Source organism: Meles meles, chromosome 4 (assembly GCF_922984935.1).
Source record: "Meles meles chromosome 4, mMelMel3.1 paternal haplotype, whole genome shotgun sequence".
In the NCBI taxonomy this organism is placed as follows: domain Eukaryota; kingdom Metazoa; phylum Chordata; class Mammalia; order Carnivora; family Mustelidae; genus Meles; species Meles meles.
In genome coordinates, this window is record NC_060069.1 from 144,025,435 (window position 1) to 144,046,600 (window position 21,166).

A 21,166-nucleotide genomic window follows, 5' to 3' on the forward strand; every position below is an offset into this window, starting at 1 on the left:
TATTATTTATTTTCTTAATAGTGCATTAATTTGCTTATCTAGAAAACACCTCTAATATCACTGTCAATAATTTGAGTTCAGAAGCTATCATATAAGTTGTGCTACATAGAAAGATCTCAGGAGATATTTTTAAATTATACTTATTCCTCAAAACAGTATCTAACACAAAGTGCAATATAATTCTAAGAATAAATCTTTAAGACTTATTGCCCCAGATATTAAGAAAAATGAAGGCTGTCATTGACTTGCTGGTGAAAATAACCAAATTGAATCAATATAATTGTCCATTGATAAAAGATTGACTAAATAAATCATGGTATGTTCAGACAAAATTGTATTACAGTTATTAAACAAAAAAGGGTTTTAAAATGCAGGGGTTTATGGGGCGCCTGGGTGGCTCAATGGGTTAAGTCTCTGCCTTCGGCTCAGGTCATGATCCCAGGGTCCTGGGATAGAGCCCAGCATCAGGTTCTCTGCTCAGCAGGGAGCCTGCTTCCTCCTCTCTCTCTGCCTACTTCTGCCTATTTGTGATTTCTCTCTGCCGAATAAATAAATAATCTTAAAAAAATAAAATAAAATAAAATGCAGGGGTTTATTATCATTCAGGATCTGTTATACTCACAGATGCCAAAGAGGGTGCATGAGGGAAGCCATCCCAGGATTCACACAGGGAAGCACCAGTCTTTCTAAGGCAGAGCAAATAAGAGAAAAGCATGGTCATAAGCGTTATTGTAGTTTCTGAGGAAAGGGATGGGTAAGGCAAGGTAAGCAGGCTGGGAACTGCCTAGTTTGAATAATGTTCACGGGATCCAGGTCAAAGGTGCTATGTCTATTTGTCTAGTACCTGGCTCTAGGTCAGAGTAATAGTGGTCCAGAGCGTGTAAGTTTCAAAAAGATGGTTGTTGGAGGTGTAACTTCTGAATTGCTTAGTTTGCATATGAAAGGCATTCTTGCAGGCTATTTGTTTGTTTTCCCCAAGAATTAGCTACCCCTGAGAAAAGCAGTCTCTCCAGGGTCAGCAAGGTCCTAAGATGTCAAAGCATCAAATGCAGAATCTAGAAAATATGGTGTTACAAACATTATAAATCAATACACAATGCAAGAAGTCCATAGACGGTTATAATGTGCTATTGTTTAAGAATGGGAACCTGCTGGCGAGGATGCGGAGAAAGGGGAACCCTCCTACACTGTTGGTGGGAATGCAAGCTGGTGCAACCACTCTGGAAAACAGCATGGAGGTTCCTCAAAATGTTGAAAATAGAACTACCCTATGACCCAGCAATTGCATTACTGGGTATTTACCCCAAAGATACAAATGTAGTGATCCGAAGGGGCATGTGCACCCGAATGTTTATAGCAGCAATGTCTACAATAGCCAAACTGGAAAGAACCTAGATGTCCATCAACAGATGACTGGATAAAGAAGATGTGGTATATATACACAATGGAATACTATGCAGCCATCAAAAGAAATGAAATCTTGCCATTTGCGATGATGTGGATGAAACTAGAGGGTATCATGATGCTTAGTGAAATAAGTCAATCGGAGAAAGACAACTATCATATGATCTCCCTGATGTGAAGAAGTGGAGATGCAACATGGGGGGTTAGAGGGGTAGGAGAAGAATAAATGAAACAAGATGGGATTGGGAGGGAGACAAACCATAAGTGATTCTTAATCTCACAAAACAAACTGAGGGTTGCTGGGGGGAGGGGGGGTTGGGAGAGGGGGAGGGGGGTTATGGACACTGGGGAGAGTATGTGCTATGGAGAGTGCTGTGAAGTGTGTAAACCTGGCGATTCACAGACCTGTATCCCTGGGGATAAAAATACATTATATGCTTATAAAAAAAAAAAAAAAAAAAAAAGAATGGGAACCTGCAACTGATCTGTGGTTGACATAATGTCTGCTAGATGCCAAGAAACATTGTACTAACTCTTGGAAGTAGAGATGAAGGGTATTAGTTTGTGATTTATGATGTGATATTTAAAGTCTAAAACTCATTTTTTTGTACCAGCTTGCTTATATTGTTATTAACTGTATATAGATGATGATATGTACCCAGTTTTAGCTAGGTGACCAGTAGGGTACACAAGACTCTAGTAAACTTGTGTTTTGTCTCACTTGTAACTAAGGTGTCTGACATCTGTCTTGGTGATTCACCATCAAAAGAGCATCTCCTGTGAGACTGAAAAGTAATTTTGATCTCTGTTTCTAAAAGACATAGATTTCTCTGGTCATTGCTCAACTTACTTCTCCTGCTTACCATGTATCTTAATCAAAGTCTTTCATGAGCATACCCTGTAGAATCTCCTGATTTCTCTCAATTATCTGACCCTTTTTAATTTTTGTAATTGCTGTAACTGTCTCTGTTATATATATATATATATATATGCAGATATATATTTATAAACATAAACATAACTTTGTTTTTTATGAGTAAGAGAAATATATATATATATATATTTTTTTTTTCATACTCAGGAAGGAAGAACCCTGTGTGAAGGGTTGGGGGTGTGTGATACAAATATTCCAAATACACCTCTTTGTAAATGACACTAGCAGCCTAGTTGACAGTGCGTACAGTGTGATTACCAGCCAGACTCAATGAGGAGCAAATTCTGTAAGAGCAAGACCCAGACCCAGACTTCGTTACTAATGTAGACCCCACTACTAACACAGTAACTCTCAAACAGCTTTTAAAGTCAGAACACTGCATCTCCAAATCCCACCTGAACATCAAGAAAATCAGCATATAAAAATAACTTTTTTGAAAATATCTGTAAAAATAGTAAAATCTCCATAATTGAAATAATTACTGTAAGATGCAGATTGTAACATGCAACATTATTCTGTATATGTATGTGGATAACTGTCGATTAAATTTTGTCACAAAATGTTAAGTGACCACAGGCTTTAAGACCTATCCTGATTTCAGAGCTGTTGCAAATGTGAAAAAAAAGTGCATCTTAGAACTGATGGAACACAGTACTGAAAAATGTGTTTTGTGGGTAATTATTAAACAAGGAGTCTCTTAAATTGACATGTATTCATAACCAGTAGTATTCTCAAAACTATCACTATACATGTATATATTTCTCTTACTCATAAAAAACAAAGTTATGTTTATGTCTATAAATATATATCTGCATAGATATTCATGAATTAGGTATAAATAAAACAATATTTTTATCAGTTTAGTAAAATAAAAGTTAATATACTACCATCAGTATATTGGTCTTCCTCAGATACTAGTGGGAAATATAATAAAACCAAAAGTAAAATAGTATAATGGTTATGATTTTAATTAGAAATTTTTCTCTAGTGAGAGAGAGAGAAAACGTGAGCATGGGTGGATGGATGGAGTCGCAGAGGGAGAGGGAGAGACAGCAGCTTAAGCAGGTATCACAGAGTACAGAGCCCAATGCCAGGCTTGATCTCACAATCCAGAGATCATGACCTGAGGTGAAATTAAGAGTTAGGTGTTTAATCAACTGAGCCACCCAGGAGCCCATAATTAACAGTTTTCATCAATATCTAGTGTATATCGAGCTTAGTAATATAATAAAGTTTAATGGTGAATATAAAGGATAAAATTGGATGAGCTAAAACGTTTAAATGCTTAGTCCATACCTATACACTATATATGTTTTTTCTTACATTTAGACATATATTCTTAAAATCTGGAATACTTTTACTAATGCCACATAAATGGACAATTTAACACATCTTAAACAGTGTAATTTCAGAAAATGCCATACTTGCCTGTGTAACCGTCCCTCAGAACAACGTACTGCTTAAAACATAACCTATGAGAACTTATACCAGTAACCAAGCATGCTTAGATATAACTTTAATAAAAACATGCACTGGCAACAGGCCTCTGGGGGAGAGGATGATAGAAATCCTTGAGGCACAGCAGCTGGGATGCCCGGCACCCTCAGGGCGGAATGCCGCCTGCTTCATTTTTCCATTATTCTCCCTTCCCCAGAGCATCAGCATTAGTCAGAGATCCTTTAGTTTGGGCTTGCCCACTATAGGTCATGTACTACGTGACCAGACATATGCCTTTCTTCTTAAATATCTACAAGACTCATGGTCAATGTGTAATCTACTCCGGCTTCTTTGTCAGTTGTTACTCACATTCTAATAAATATGAGACTGAGGAGTTGTTTGGGGTGACAGTCTTTTCTACTGCCCCCTGCTCCTGTTCTCTTGTGGCTGACTTGTTTGTGCCTCATTCTTCTACCATGTGCCGTCAGGAGGTGGCCTACGTGGACTGGCTTTTTCCACTTGTCCTATAGACCTCAGATGAATAACATTAGAGGAAAGTATATGCTCTATTTCCCTAAAAACTGACAAAGTTATGGGGCTCAGGGGTATGAAGAGCTCACTTTAGTTTGTTTCCCAGAGGCACTAATTAAACTTCACCAGTATTCACATCCATTTGTATCACATTTTTGTATAATATGAAACACTTTCTTCCACTCATTACCTTACATGGCCTGTGAGATAGATTATAGAAACTATTAATTACCTTTTGCAAGTTATGCATGATACCATTCCAAATCTGTATTGTTTCCAATGTGGTCTACATTTTATCTTTGAAAGTCTACCAATTAACTGACTTTACCTTGACATGAAATGAAAGCATAATGTTTGGTTGAACTATGTGTTATTCATATTTCTATCTGTAGCACTAATAATAAGCATTTGTATAAAGAGTCAAAGAATATGGAAATTCACTTGAGCTTAATTATTGTGTAATCACTGTAATGGACTAAATGTATCCTCCCAAATGTCATATATTGAAGTTTTAACCTTTGATGTGGTGGTTATAGGATGTGGATCCTTTGAGAATTAACTAGGCCATTAAGGTGGAGCCCTGGTGAATGGGATAAGTGCCTTTGTGAAATGAACCCTAGAGATGTCTCTCATTTTGTCTCCAACTTATGCAGATATGAGAAGCTGGCACTCTATAAGGTCTGTAACCTGGAAGAATACTTTCATTGGAACCCAACCATGCTGACACCCTCACCTTGGACTTCCAACCTCCAGAATTGGGGAAAAAAAAAAAAAGTTTGTTGTTTAAGACACTCCATCTAAGGTAATTTGTTGTATCAGCTTGAACAGACCAAGACAATCACTAAATATTCTTTCCTTAACTTAGGGTACACATTAGAAAGTAGAGTTAGAAGGAAAGCTAAAACATACAAAGGAGATACTACATTGTAATTAGTGGTTTCTACAAAATAGAAGAATAGTTAAGTTTCTACAAAATAGAAATTCTAAAGCTATAATAATGGAAAGAATAGGGGAATCTCTGAGTCTGAAAAACTAATAGTACTTTATGGTAAAGAGAGAATGCATAATTTATATGTCAGTCAGGTTTGACACTTATCACTAGAGATCAAACCAGGACGATAAAAATCATACATGTCAGGTGACTCAGTAGTCACATTTCCAATTAACAAGGGAGTAAAATGTTACAACCGAAGACTGTAGTATCAGATATTTTCTATTTCTCTGTTTTCTAAATATCTGCCAAATTCCCATTTAATCAAGCATCAAGTGGGAGGAAGGGTCTCAGAAGTCTATGTATGTGGGTTTGTGGAATATAAAATATACATAGCTCATTCACAGGGTACACCCTTGACTGCCTTCACTCTCTCACTCCCTTTTGTGTGCAGAAATTGTGTGGTATGTGTGGTTCATGGCTGTAGTCTCACTGTCTGGAGTAGGTAATGCATCTTCCATGTAAACATAAAAAAAGATAGAAAGGCACAGGAAATGTATACAGCCTCTCTTCACTGGCCCATTTAGAATCAGCATAACCAATAAGAATACAAATTTTTTAAAAGATTATTTATTTATTTATTTGACAGAAAGAGAGACAGATCACAAGTAGGCAGAGAGGCAAGCAGAGATAAAGGGGGAAGCAGCCTCCCCCCTGAGCAGAGAGCCCCATGTGGGGCTGGATCCCAGGACCCTGAGATCAGGACCTGAGCCAAAGGCAGAAGAGGCTTAACCCACTGATCCACCCAGGCACCCAAAAAATACAGATGTTGATGAGTGCTCTGTGAACGGAGCATAGAGCACATACGTATCCTAAATGTCACTAGAATCAATGCAACATGAGCTGAACAAATGAGACCCATGGAAAGGAAAAAAAAAAAATAATCGAAAGCTCTGCCACAGCAAAGTGATTTTTAGGACAGAATCTAAAGCCATTAAATTCAATCTCCACCTGTGCCCCTGATCAGCCAAGTCTATAACTGCTGAAAGGACTCCCTATGGGTATGTTTTTTCAGTGAGGGGAAAGACAAAAGTTTCTATCCGATAGAGTCATTTACAGGCTGGCTATGGAAGTCATGAGTGTGCAGTCTGATGAATAAGTAGGTGGGCAGAAAAACATTCCTTCAGTTAGGACTCCAACAAGAGGGATTTTATTTCTAAACACTCTTTGTTTGGGAGGCATTACGATGCTGTGTTCTCACTTAATTACCTGTTGCAGCCCTGTCTCTGCTGCCAGACTTCTTCAACCCCTTACTGGCTTCCATAGAAATGCTGCCAGGGCTGTTTCTCTTCCTTTTATTATGCCTTGGCTCATTGAAAACTCTCCTGGCAATAGCCCAAGGGCACACATATGCCCTGACACAATGGTGCCAAGTTCTTTCCCCAACATCTTTTGCTGGGTGTCTTCACCTTGTTACAGTGTGTGCAGTGGTGTTCTAGCATGCAGTTCCAAAAAGATCTAGTTCAGATCCAAAAGGGTGTTTCTTTTTACCAAATTAAGAATCTCCTCCTCATTTTATTTTATTTTATTTTTTTCCTTCCTAAACACCTCCTTTGAATTTAGTTTCTACTGCTGTGGTCTCTGTATATAGACAGAACATTCCCAGAGACTGACTCCAGGAATTTGGCAATGTTGATTAGACTACAGTTTGAGAAGCTTTAACATGATTTAATCTCTAACTTTTCAAAGATTGACCTTTATGACTAACCACTGAGGAGGAGCAAAATAAGCCAGAATGCACCATTTTGGCATGTGAATTCTTTTTGATCTGACATGATGAAATTTAGGATATAAGTGAGGTTCAGTGGGGTGGGGTCTGGAGCCAATGATCAAGAAAAATTCTTGAGACATCTTTGGTGCAAAATGTTGGTTGATTAAAGCATGGGAACAAGACCCGTGGGCAGAAAGAGCTGCTGCATCAGGGTTGTGAAGAAGCCCATTATATACTTCCAAGTTGGGAGGGGTTCAGGAATAGAGTACGTCTCTAAGGAATTTTGGAAGCAAGGTTTCCGGGACCTTGAGGGGCTAGCTGTCATTGGGAAAAGATCATTTATCACCACCAAATAAAACGTTAGTCATGAGACTCTTCGGATATATATCGGTGAGCCATATGCTTGGGGATGATTGCCAGCATGTATCTTGGAGAGTTTAGAGATAAAGGAAGTTTCCAAAGGAATTTTTATATATTAAAGTAGACGCACTGGATCCTGGTTGAGGGTGGGGGGCAGTCAGGCTAGGATCGCCTTTTGCTCTTAGCAGAGTATTCGGGTGGAGTCAGTTGAGTCCCTAGAGGAATGTCACTCTGCCTGTGTTAAGGACTTATCAGTAGGCTCTAGATAGTAAGGAAATTTAATAACTTTTCTTCTGCCTCTGTTTCCCACATTAGACAGTTAAGACCCAGCACACACAAAGGACTTTCAACCTCTCCCTTAACCGCCTAAAATAATTTCAACAGGGGGCTTGTACCTGGAAGAAAGTTATTACCGAGACTACTTTGTATAAACCAAAAACTTATCTGAATGGCATAGCAAATGTTTGTTTTCCAAGCATTTGCTCTTCTCATCTTCCTGCGAATTTTTTCTTTCCCTTTGAAGCCCCTGAAGTTAGAGAAGATCCCTATTCCTCTGTCCTTGGCTCCGGGTAATATATACATCTCCATTACCAGACTGCCTGGGAGTCCTATGTATTCTAAGGGGCTCTTATTCCTATGAAATTAAATTTTTCTCCTTTTAATCTGTCTTCTGTCACTTAACTATTAGATCTCCAAAGAATCTAAGAGGAAAGAAGGGAAAAGTGTTCTGTCCCCATACCACATAGAACCTTCAAGTTCCAATTTATCTAATCATTACTTTGACTTTTATATATGAAAGTATAAATGTATATATATTTCTTATATATGCATTTATACTTTTAGGTATACTTTTGTTTAGCCTCATTTTCCATTTCTGGATTTTTACCATGCCTTTTGTTTTGATTTATCATTTCTATATGTGAACCACAAGGGTGACATATAATTAATTATGAGATGTATTCCAAGTACTTTGTCTCTAATGTCAATTTCTTCCTGGTAACACACCAGAAATATACTTGTGATTGATCAGATTGTGTTTATTGCTCATTGCAAAATGAATAGTGTACATGATGAGCAATCAAGGGGTAATATTTCACTAAGACCAAATTAAAAAGGACTTTGAGTTGGAGCTGGACTGTAGCCAGGTGATTTGGGGAAGTTTTCAGCAAGAATGGTTTTGCTGTGTATCACATGCTATTAGGAAATGGTGATTTTTCTATGATAGGTTATTTTAATTAATCTTATCTAAAAAGAGAGGGCTAGAGTAAAGCTAAAGTGGTAATTGGTAAGAAAGTGTCAGTCATTTATATTAGCCAGAGAGGGAAATGCTTGGGACTTTTTGTTTGGGCAATGTTTTGGTTTTTGTCTATGTTCAGATAAGATTATGAAGTAGTCTTGCTTTTGTCTTGATCAATTACCATCAGAGCAGCCTTGTTTGATGTTGATGTTCTGTGAAATTGTTGATGTTCAACAGGAGAACACCAAGGACCAGCTGTCACTGCCAGGCCAGCTCCTAGCAACACCGAAGCCTTACTGATATTTTCAGACCAGTTCTCAGATGTTGGGAACTGCTTTGTTCTTTCTTAGAATAAACTCCTTATATTATTGAAAGCAGCTTTATTTGTGTATAATGCATATGAAATGAACTGCTGTACTTAAAATGCATAATTTGATAAGTTTTGACATCCATGCAATCATCACTCAGATTAATGATCTAAGCAGTCAGCCCCCAAAATTGTCTCTCGCCCTTTTGTAATCTTTTGTTCATGCTCCTTCCCAATTCCCACTCCATCCCCAGGTAGTCAATGACTGCTTTCTATCACTACATATTAGTTTACATTTTATGGAATGAAATACACTTGGAATCATACAGTATGCTCTCTGTTTTCTGAGGGGATGGGCTTCTGGCTTCTTTCACTCAAGTTAATTATTTTGAGATTCGTCTTATTTTTGTATACATCAATATTTCATTTCTTTCCCTTTTAAAGAGTTTCTTCAATGGATATAGTACTCTAGGTTGTTTTTTTGTTTGTTATTCAACACTTGGTATTTCACCCCACTCTTTTATTGCTTACATGTTTTTTTTTTTAAAGATTTTATTTATTTATTTGACATACAGAGATCATAAGTAGACAGAGAGGCAGGCAGTGAGAGAGAGAGAGAGAGAGAGAGGAGGAAGCAGGCTCCCTGTGGAGCAGAGAGCCTGATGTGGGCTCTATCCCAGGACCCTCGGATCATGACCTGAGCCGAAGGCCAAGGCTTTAGCCCGCTGAGTCGCCCAGGTGCCCTGCTTACATGGTTTTTGATAAGACATCTACTATAAATTTTTTTCCTTATGATGACGCAACAGAAGTCAAGCTGAGAACAGAACAAGCTGACACCCTGTAGCCCCCTCTCCACCCCGACACACACCGCGCTACTCCTGGGTGGGATAGGTATGACATTCTTCCCTGAATCTCTCAACTGTCTTAATGTTAATATCTTGCTAGAGGGGGGGCCTCTAGTATCTTGTAGGTCCTCTTCAGCATTTGAAACCTCTCTTTTCCTTACCTCCTCCAACCCCATAATATATAATCAGCTGCCCCTCACAACCCGGGGGGCCTGTCCCTGTGCTTTAATAAACCACCATTGTGCACCAAAGAAGTCTTAAGAATTCTTTCTTGGCCATAGACTCCGGACTCCACCTCACTGAACCTCACTTATATTCTAAAACTTCATTACTTATTCTTATAAAAATAAGATTTTATTTTCTCCCTCCTGCTTCTTGCTTCTTCAAGATTTTCTTTTTACCTTTGTTTCTGTATAGTTTGATAATGATATGCTTGATTTTTTGTTTGTTTGTTGTTTGTTTTGTCTTTTTGTTGCTTTTAGCTTTCCAACTTTCTTGACTCTGTCTTTTGGTATCTGTTATTACTTGCACAAAGTTCATGGCCATTGCAACTTCAAATATTTCTTCTGTTGTATTTTCCCTTTCTTTTCCTTTGGTCCTCCAATTATGAGTATATCACACTTTTTTTTTTTTTTAAGATTTTTATTTATTTGTCAGAGAGAGAGACAGAGGAAGAGAGAGAGGACAAGCAGGGGGGACCAGCTGGCAGAGGGAAAAGCAGGCTCCCCACTGAGAAAGGAGCAGATGTAGGACTCAATTTCAGGACCCCGAGATCATGATCTGAACTAAAGGCAGATGCCGAACCCACTGAGCCACCCAGATATCCTGAGTATACCACACATTTTTATTTTGTCTCAGAGCACCTGTATATTCCCAGGTTTTTTGTTTTTGTTTTTTTTTTCTTCTTATTTTAGTTTGTGATACTGTATTGACCTGCAAGCCACTTCTTTCCTTGGATATATTGAGTCTACCAACAGTCCATCTAAGTCATTCTTCATTTTTGTTACTGTTTGATTTCTATAATATCCGATGATATTTTTCTTAGAGTTTTCATCTCTCTGCTTTCCTTATCATTTTTTTTCATGTTGTCCCTTTTTTTTCCATTAGCATTAAAATATTGATCATAGTCCTTTTAAATTTCCTGTTTGATAATATTACTATTATATTTCTTATATCTGGGTATGGTTCTGATGTTTGCTTTGGCCCTTGGATAATGCTCTTTCTTGTCTCCAAGTAAATTGTTTTTATGTATGTGGTGATCATTTCTTGGATGAATACTAGAGGGCAACCCACTGAAGATCTCCCAGTTTTCACTCTGAGCATCTCTATCCTCTCCAATACCCTATACTGCACACTCTAGCTACTTGTCTTTCCAGATTCTAAGAACCATCTCAACTCAAGGAGTCTGTCACCATCTGCCTGAGTCCCTCTCCCTGGACCACATACAGGAAACTTGTAAAATGTCAACTGGGGCTTTTTTTTTTTTTTTTTTTTAATTCTCTTGTCATTAACCCTCTTTCAGTTCACTATCTTTCTTTTTTAATGTCCAGTATCTGAAAAACCATTGTCAGTTTCTTTGGTTATTTTAAGTATGAGGGTGATTCTAGTCTCTGATCCTCCATCTTGATAAGACACAATTAAATTTAAACAGTTTCAGAATTTTCCCTATAAACGTGTCTTTTTTGTTCACTTGAATTTTCTTGTTTTTTCTTGATTGTGATAAAATAAGTTGGAGATGAAATTTAACTGCAGGCAAATTATGTCTCCAAACTAAAATTTGTCTCTAGGTGACTCTTCATCCTACTAACCATTTAATTTAAAAGTCAATTTTGTTTGAATGGTTTACAAATTTAAATTACTATAGTTATTAATAAAACTCCTTGCCTTTCAGTTTTGGTCTTTTACTATATTTGTTTGCACATTGGGTATTTTTTATGCTACATTTCCTATTGGTATTATATATTTTCCATTAGCCTTCTGAACCAAAACGATTTTTCTATATATTTATCATAAAGTTGTGTGAACATTATTAAAATCATCAATGAAAACAAATTAATTTTCTTCAAATAATTTAAAACAAGTTGAATCTGATATTGACTTCACAAACCATCCTATTAAATAAAACTTAGGAGATCTACAGTTCTTTATTTCTATGTTAAGATATCAGAACATGATGAAAAATAGAATAGGACATAATTAAGTAATCAGTAAATATATTGACCTTCTAGGAAGTTTTTTCTCTTATTAACTAAATTGTACCTTTCCAATATTGTCCTGGAATATTTTATCAATTAAATAATGATATAATGTATGATTTGAAGAAGGTTAAAGATGTGATATCTGATACATGAGTTGAGCACATTATAGTATTTTTACCCACCTATTCCAATTATTTAATTTCTTTTGAATGGAAAAAGTGAATAACTGAATAAATTTTGTTTGTGTGCACGTGTGTGTGTGTTTGGATGCTGTAATACTCATGACTTTAATAGTTCCCTGAAATCTTGTCTTTTTTTTTTTTTTTAGAAAAAGTTCAATGCAATGTCATGGGTCTATAATGAGGTTACCCAAAAGACAGCTCTATTAGAAGTGCCCAAAACTTCATTCTCCTGGAGACATTGATGGATGTAGCAATGGGAACATAATGGAAGCCCACCAGAATATGTAAAGATAGTGAGAGAGTGGGAGGACTTGGTTTTTCGCATTCCCTGGAATCATGTAGACCATATGAACTGGGGGCCATCTTGTCATCTTGAGAAAGACTGGAAAGAAACCAAATTATTAAGAAGATCCAGAAAAGGGTGTGATTAATTGAAAAACAACCTTGAAGCACTAAATCTGTCTGTGCCTAAAAGCAGTAAAAATATTACTTTTTCAACTTTTAGCAGCATGAGGCAATAAAATATCTTTTAAAAATTTAACCTAGTTTCCATTTGGTTTCAGTCATTGCTGTGGTAACAAAAACAAGTTCTAATACAATTATTTAATGTTCTTTGTGGGAAAATGCAGACATTCCTATTGGGAACATGTTCTCCTTTAATTAAGATCTAACAGTTTGGGAGGGCTTCAGCCATTTTTTTTTTTTTTTTTTTGCAACTATAGATACATAGTTCTATCAGGAGATTTTCAAGTAAATGTTCTACAGAAGCTAACTATGTGAAAATAGTTCTAACACCCAAAAAGGCAGTGCTTAAGGATCCATCTCATTCACATTGTAGAACATATAGTGTTGTATGTATTTTAAGTAATTCAAGACTAATGAAATTTAATCATCAATAATTGAATAAAAACACATGTATGGAAACATTTTAGTAGGGATTTATTTATAGCATTATGGATATTTATTTCTGATGACAACTTTAACTTTCCTGAATTTCTGAATGAATACTTTTATTTTCAATTCCAAATTCAATTTGAATTCAATTCAAATTCCATTTGAAGGACAATTTTTAATATTTTTATCTGGAGAAAAAAATTAAGTAATAATGTCAATGAAATACTGGCTTTCTGATATGATACACTGCAGACTTTTAAGTTGACTCAATAGTTATTTCAAAATTTCTTGTAAGTAAGCAAAGAAGAAAATTAGGACACAGTCTGCAAAAGGTGTGGCAAGCCTTCTTAGTAGCCTCCTATCTACTTAGCCTTATCTAGGTGATCTAGATGAGCTCATCTCTTATGCTCCATTTACCAGCTTGTAATTAAATGGATTATGACTCCCAGTGGTCTTTGAATTTAATTACAAATGCCTAGCATTGATAATTGTTACCTGGAGAAATAAAGAGTAAATGATACCACAGGTCTTGTCTCTAATATCACCGTCTTTCTTCATCACCACACATGAAGGCTTCATGCAGAGTTTTAACAAACTGTTTCTCCACTCAATTTCAAGTTTCTCAATCTTAAAACATTTAAAACAATATGCTTATATTTAAAGGAGAGAACTGTATCAACCATGAAATGTCTTCCATTTTCCTTAGGCCTATACCAACATAAGAACTAAGTGTAAGGTATGTAGTAACATATCTTATTAGTATGTTTTTTAATATGTGGAAGCAGATGGTGACATGCTTAAGTTTTATGGCTTCTATTTTAACCGTGAATCTTACTCATTGCTTCTTACTAAGTTTCTACACAATCAAATACATTAAATAAGTTGATAAAGGTACTTTGAAATAAAATTGTGGAACTTCCTGACCTCTTCCAGATGTGTAATACCCTACTGCTCTATAGATCTGCTCAGCTAAGAAGTCCTTTGGATATTGGATGGTGTCATTTTTTCCCTTTCCAGTTGTGGTACTCTGAAAAACATAGTAACAAGTAATTTAAGAGTAAGAACTTTTTAGTCCATATGATATTTTTATTATTTCAAGTAATTTTAGCTTTCAAAACAATAATGGAAAATAATTTAGTAGACACCACACACCCAGCACCATTTCTAATTCTAGCTTAATAAACTTTTTAAAAATTATTTTTGTTGTTGATAAATGCAGTTCAGGCACACAGTCTTTTGTCCACGCACTTGGCTCCATAAGGATGGGCTGGATAACTTCCTTAGGCAACTTCCTTAACAAGATATAAAGAACCCACTCATCCTGAGTGGGAATGTCTTTCCTTGTTTCAAGCTCAATGAGTATTCCTTTTTTTCTAAAGTGTGTGATCATATATCACCTTGACAACTCCCCTGCTTTATCTGTTCTTCAATGGAAAGGGACACAGTCCTTTCACTCCAGCATGAGAAGGGTGTGCATAGGTGAACTGCCCTCCCAGGAAAGGTCTCCTGGCCACTGGGACCAACACCCACTATTGAAGCTTCTCTACATAGGCAAAACATTATTCCAGCGCTTGACTGTATTTTCTTGAAGATCCTGATACCAAAAGTGTTAGAATTTCTGTTTCTGGTGGTCCCCATAGTGATAAATTTTGCAATCCTTCATGTAGCTGTGGAGTCCTCCCCTGGGATTGATAACAGGTATACAGTGTTCTACTTGACAGGTTGTTTTTTTTGTTTTGTTTTGTTAGTGATTTGGTCTGCAGATCTTTCTAAAAGTTTTTCAGTTAGTTGGAGTATAGCTACAATTACAACATGGGCCAGGTGTTATGCTAGAAGTTAAGGATAACACCATTAAATAAGAAATATGACCTCTCAGGATATAGGAGCTTACATTCTGATTGGAAAATAGATAGAAAACAAATAGCAATAATATGTTAGACAGAATCTGTTGTGCTACAAGTTTGATAGAGTCATCTCTTTCAGTCGTATCTTCGATTTTCCATGAGTGTAAACCAAGTTTTGATGAACAGGTATGCCTAAATCCAGTTCCCTGAGACCTTAGATGTTTTAGAGCCCAGGTCCCATGTCTGTGGTAGTTTTGTTTATTTATTTATTTTTAAAGATTTTATTTATTTGTTTGACAGAGAGAGTGTGAAAGCATAAACAGGGGGAGCAGCAGAAGGGAAAGGAGAAGCAGATTCCCTCCTGAGCAGGAAGCCTAATGTGGGCTGTGTCTCAGGACCCTGGGATCATGACCTGAGCTGAAGGCAGATGCTGAACTGACTGAACCACACAGGCACCCCTGTAGTGTTTTATTTTTAAAAGAGCAAAAAAATCCGAGCTAACGGGGATCCTTTGTAAATTCTGTATATTTTTATATACCATTAGTGTTGTCTGCACTTTTAGATCCAATTTACTGTTGTTAATATTATCGAATGCCAATTTTGTTGCATCTCTCAGAAGATTGAAAGACTGGACTCATTCCTATAAATGAGTGTTCAGGCCATTAATGAAGTACCATAAAAGTAAGTGTTTACACATGCAATGGCATCTCTCAATGATTAGTTCTGATTTGTGGGTGCAGTTAGACACTGGAAGAGGGGAAGGCTCATCTAATATGCGAGGACACCGCTTGAGTGCCTATGTTTTCTTGTAATTGCGGGCTTGTTTATATTCAAGGTCTATTTTCCCATCTCTGAAAGCATATTCTTACCTTTATTTAGTGATATCTGGTCAAGCCATTTTTTGGCTGTCTCCCCTAAATACTAGGGCTTGAGTTTTTCCCACATACCCATGATGTATCAAATGGGGAAATACTCAGAAGGACAGAGAACTTACATTCCAATCAAAGCATGAGCAGATTGGTCATGCCTTAACAAGGGAATGCCAGTTATCAGTAGGAGGCTTATTGAATGAGTGGACCATTCTAAAGCAGTTTGGCTGGACAAGTCCAGGAAATCTGACCTGTTGGAGACTGAGATCCTACTTCATATAAACATTCTTCATTTTCAGGGGAGTTTCCACTTAAAAAAAAAAAAAAAGTCCTAATACAAAATAATTATAATTCCATCATTCTTTTTTTTTTATTTAACTATTTATTTGAGAGAGAAAGAAAGAGTGTACACATGAGTTGGGGGGAGGGGCAGAGGGAGAGTGAGAGAATCCTCAGACTCCCTGCTGAACAGGGAGCACAATGCAAGGCTCAATCGCAGGGCTTTGATATCATGCCCCAAGCAGAAATCAAGCGTTGACGTTTAACAGACTGAACCACCCAGGTGCCCCACCCTTTTCTTTCTCCAATGAATCACGAGGTCATATTCCACAGTTTGTTAAGGGTTAAAGTTCCTATTCACTGATAAACCTACTAGTAGTAGCTCCTTCTCACCTTTGCCTGAGGCTGGCTGTGCATAGGACCTAGCTGGATGTGTTCTCACCCCTGGTGGGTGGGGAATCCACTTTATAAAGTCTAGGATGGAAATGTATTACCAGTTTCTCACCTTCTTTGCAGCTGTTAATCTAGTTCTTCTTAGCCTCTTCACTTAATGGTCTTCACCTTCCTTCTGTGTGTGGAAGGTGCACTGAATGAGGAATCTGAGGAGTCTGAGGTGCTTTTTCTGCAACTGTGTATTTCTCTGGCTTCAATTTTTGGTTTTGGCTTTTGTTTTTGCTAAAATGGCAGGTGCAAAAAAGAATAAAGTGCACTATTTTTTTTTTTTGGTTTCAAGTTTTTGTTTGTTTTTGTTTTTTAAGATTTTTTTTTTCACTTAGAAAAAGCTATCAAGTATTTTATTATTTTATTCTACATTATATACAGGTCATAAAAGGCCACAGCAGTTTTTCAACATATAAACCCTTTAAAAGTAGAGGGCACTATGAAGGATAAACAAGTATCAAAATGAAGTCCAGTAACGCGGCCATATACTCAGTGTAGTATTTATTTATTTGACAGACAGAGAAAGAAGGAGAGCACGAGCATGGGGAGTGACAGGCAGAGGGAGAGGGAGAAGCAGGCTTTCCGCTCAATGGGGAGCCTGATGTGAGGGTTTAATCCCAGGACCCCAGGGATCATGACCTAAGCCCAAGGCAGTCGCTTAACTGACTGAGCCACACAGCCATCCCAGCAATTTCAAGTTTTTATTTAAATTCCAGTTGGTTAACATACAGTATAATATTTGTTTCTGGAATAAAATTTGGTGATTCATCACTTACATACAGCACAGCAAGTACTCATCATATGCCCTCCTTAATGGCTATCTCCCATTTAACCCATCCCTCTGCCCACCCCCCTCCAACAGGGTTGCTGTTCTTTATAGTTGAGTCTGTTTTCTGGTCTGCCTTGCTCATCACCCACCCCATGTTCATCTGTTTTGTTTCTTATATTCCACATATGAGTGAAGTCGTATAGTATCTGTCTTTCTCTGACTGACTTATTTTGCTTAGCATAACATAGAGTGCATGCTTTCTAAAAGAAGATAAAGCTTTTCAATCTCTTATAAGCTGAATATTATTTGTTGAAATTCTAGTCCAAAAACTTAATAATCTGGAGGCTCTGGGGAATAATCTACTTCCAAGCTCATTCAGATTATCCAAAGATTATCTTAATTATTATTTAGATTAAATTATTATCAGTTACTTCTGGGTTGATTTCATTGCTGCCAGCCAGAAAATGTTCTCAGCCACAAGAGGCTACTGACGTTCCTTCTTGTGTACCCCTCTCCATCTTCAAAGTAGGAAGGGCACACAAGTTCTCTTCAGACTTTGAAGTTATCTTACTTCCATTTCTGCCACAGGCCAGAGAAATTGCTCATCTTTTAAGGGTTCATGTGATCATATTAAGTTGGCCTAGATGTCATGCAACTTAGCATAAGCACTGAAGTTATAGCTTATAATTTTAATACTTTCCAGGCATCAGGGTGGAGATGTCTTTAGTGGGAGGCAATTTAGAGATTCTGCCTAACACTCTTGACAAAGGAAGTTACTTTGGATAGTATAATGGTTAGAATGATGTACTTTTAAGCTTGCTAGCCTCAACCCAGTTTTAAATCCTGGTTCTCCTGTATTTATACTGCTTGTTGTTTTTGGACATTTTAATCTTCTAAAAATCAGTTTTGTCATTTACAAATATGGTGAACAGCACCATATACCTCATAAGGCACCTGTGAAAATGAAATGAAATAATGATTGGAAAGCACCTGGTGCTTAGTAAGCATTCTATTGTTGCTCTCATGTTTTCCACTTACAGTTTTTGTTACACTTATACTTTATGTTCAAATTTCATTTAAAAGTTCTAGTTTAGGAGAGGTTGGGTGTCTCAGTCAATTAGATGTCAGACTCTTCATTTGACTCCTGTCAAGATCTTGTATGTCATGGGCTCAAACCCTACATGGGCCTCTCCCCACCCCAGCTCAGTGGAAGTTGGCTTGAAGAGTCTCTCCCTCTGCCCCTCCCTCAGCTCATTCACACGTGCTCTGTCTCTCAAAAAATAAATAAATAAATAAAATAAGTTCCAGTTTATAGTAAGTCCAGAGAACGTTAACATGCTTCATTTTATCAACGTGTTTATCTTGGAATTTAATATTACTATGATTGGATTTTTCTTTATTCATCTCCAGATGATCAATGTAACTTTTATCCAAATTATTTTATTTTCAACAATTTAAGTTATATATTTCTTAATTTAAAAAATACAGTTGCTTTCATTTCCTTAATAAAGACAGTGTAGTCTGCTAAGATCACAAACTTGGTATCAGGTTCCCTGGATCAGATTTTTTTTGCCTCTAAATAGATGTGGACATTTGAATAAATTCTGTTCCTTATTTTCCTCAGAAAAATAGTAGCCAGTTGGGTTGTAAAAGAAATTAAAGGATTAAAGCATATGAATCACTATAAATATTGCCTGACATGAGTTAAACATGATGAAAATATTATTATGAATTCTGAAAAGCTATATTTTTTTTCTTTTACACAATTTAAACCATTGGGATCAAAGTTAATCTCATTAATGTATGTAACCTATTTAAGCAAACAATTAAAACCTACTTTTATTGAAAGAGTTATAACTAAAAGAAACAGAGATTCTTTTTCACTAACCTAGGTTTTCCTGAACTTTGTTGTGTTAATGTAGAGAAAGCATACAAAAATACACTCACACATGAGGTTAACACAGAAATTTCAAATGAGCTAGTTGGTGTCAAATGATGTGAGATTTTGGAGTGCAAAGGTTAAATGCAAAATGCATCTTTTTGATTAATATACATTCTCATTTCCTTAGCCTCTGCCAGCAAAGAATGGGGAGATCAAGGGACATAGGAAAGGCAGACTCAAGGGTAGAGAAAAGGCATGTCAGTAATAAAAGGAGAGCATATGGATACACAACAACAAGTATAAGATGTGCTGAAACAAACACATGTATGACATATTGATTATTCACAAATTTACTTCAATTATTCATGAATTGGTCTAAAACAACATCACATGCAAATGTGAAGAAAATGGTGGATATAGACTACATGATAATCATAAGAAAGATGTTTTATAATTGTTAAAGAATGTGGAAACCATGTTATAGGCAAATAAAGTTATTTCAACTGAAGGAAAAAACAGATAAGTTAGATGGTCATTAAATGTCCAGAAGGACCAGCAAGAAGTAGAAGAAATGCATTTGCCAGCTGTGGGCTCTTTACCTTGCCACTTCCTGTGCCTGGAAATCACGAGCACCCCACCTCCTTCAGGTCTTTACTCAAGTGTCACGGCTTTAGTGAGCCCTCCCATGGCAACATTGCCAAAATTGTCAAAATTGCTTCTAATACATACACATACTCCTGATCCCCGTCTCTGTTCTATTTTCTATTTGTCACATAATACCAAATAACATACATTGAATTCATTTTATTATTGTTGATGTTGTTGTGGAATTTCTATCTTCCTCTAGTAAATAAAAATTGTAGAGGAGGATTTTGGTTGTCTAATTTGTTTGCTGATGATCTTTGGTGCTTGAGACCATATCTGACACTCAGTAAAAGAATGATAAATAAATGAATTTGCTCTGTTTTTCCTACAGGTTTGGGCATAGATCTATGGGAGTAAAAGATAAGGTTCATCATATGATAGGACAGTGAAATATGCCTCTTTGTGAGCTATTAGACTCAGATAATGAAATATCATTCTTTAAGTGACTTTATGATCATTTGACAGAGGTGTTCTTAAGAAAACCCAGAGGACTGGATGGGAGGTTGTTTGTGTCTCTTTAAAGCAAAGAATCTAGACATCAAAGAAACAGAAAACTAAAAATCTAAGTACTGAACAACAACAACAACAACAAAAATCAATTTTTTTAAGGAAAAGTTTTCCTCTTTAATTTTTGGGAATTTTTAATTTAGTATTTGCTACTTTCTACATAAACCTAAAACACTCATATTTCCAATATGAGAGTAAATATTTAAAGTGAAGATTGAAACAAGAGGAAAGGTCAGAAAACCGTCTGAAGGTCTAAGAACAATGGAGGAAGAAGCAGCCCATAATAACTTATCTGTATTTTTGGCTAGTCAGAGGCAGTTCTGAACATCAGCATCTCGGTCTTGAAAGGGAAAAAAAATACACCTCTTTTGTATGAGATTTTATTTTTCTAGCCCCGTTGAACATACTAAATCATCTTTATTTAGTTATTCATATTGACTTTATAATCTTACTGACTCAGTGAAAGAGTTCAAGAAAATGAAATAGGCTTAGCACAACAATGCAACTTGAATCAGCAAAGGAATGAATATGTTGTTCTGTCAAATCCCATTGCTACAATAGCTCCGTCAATTTATTTGAAAAATGTACAACCCTGGAGTTTCGGCACCACTTAACAGCCAAGGAGAACAAAGTGTATACAGTGAGATACAAATCTTCTATACCATTAGTTCAATATATTTCTGCATAGCAGCCTTTCAAAAATTGGAAGCATATTTTGGCATCATGCTGTTTCAAAACAACAACAACAAAATCTGTGAGATATATGCTGAAAGATGTCAGCGCTTAGAAACTCTACTTTTAGTTTCATTTCCACAGAACTGTTTGTTTGGCTTAGTCGTTATCTATTATTTCATCAAGATTACATCAACATGGTATCATCAAGCAGACTTACAATTTAT